Source organism: Belonocnema kinseyi, chromosome 6 (genome assembly GCF_010883055.1).
Source record: "Belonocnema kinseyi isolate 2016_QV_RU_SX_M_011 chromosome 6, B_treatae_v1, whole genome shotgun sequence".
In the NCBI taxonomy this organism is placed as follows: Eukaryota; Metazoa; Arthropoda; class Insecta; order Hymenoptera; family Cynipidae; genus Belonocnema; species Belonocnema kinseyi.
In genome coordinates, this window is record NC_046662.1 from 233,007 (window position 1) to 233,590 (window position 584).

Below are 584 nucleotides of genomic sequence, written 5' to 3' on the forward strand. Positions count from 1 at the left end.
ATGTTCGGATTATGGTTATGAAATATAAGATTAATTTTAATTAATAGTTGACTAACTTTTAAAAGAAATAGCTCAACTTTCAAATAAAACAATTAGTTTTCTGCAAAAAAATTGAATTAAATGCATAAATTTTAAAAAAATTTGTTAAATTTATTTTAAACAAAATATTTAAATTTTTAAACGGAAAGTGAGATTTTTATCCAAAAGGCTGAATTGATACGAAAAAAGGCATTTTTAATAAAATACATGAAATTTGCACAAAACAAATTTATTTTCCACCAAGTGTAATTTTCTATACAAAAATGAATGTTTAATCATAGTCAAATTTTCGATAAAAAATATTAATTTTCTTATAGTTAAGAGAAATTAATTTTTAAACAAAAACAACAAAAAATTCTACAAAATAGTTGAATTTTTAGAAAAGAAATTTTTTCAACTAAATTGATAAATCATCAACGAACAAACTAACTAAATTTTTAACAAAGCAGTTCCACTTTCAACCAGAAAAATTGAAAAAAATATTAAAAATTCTTTGAAATTGCTTTAGAATATTGAAATTAATTCAAAATTCCTTGAAAGGTTTT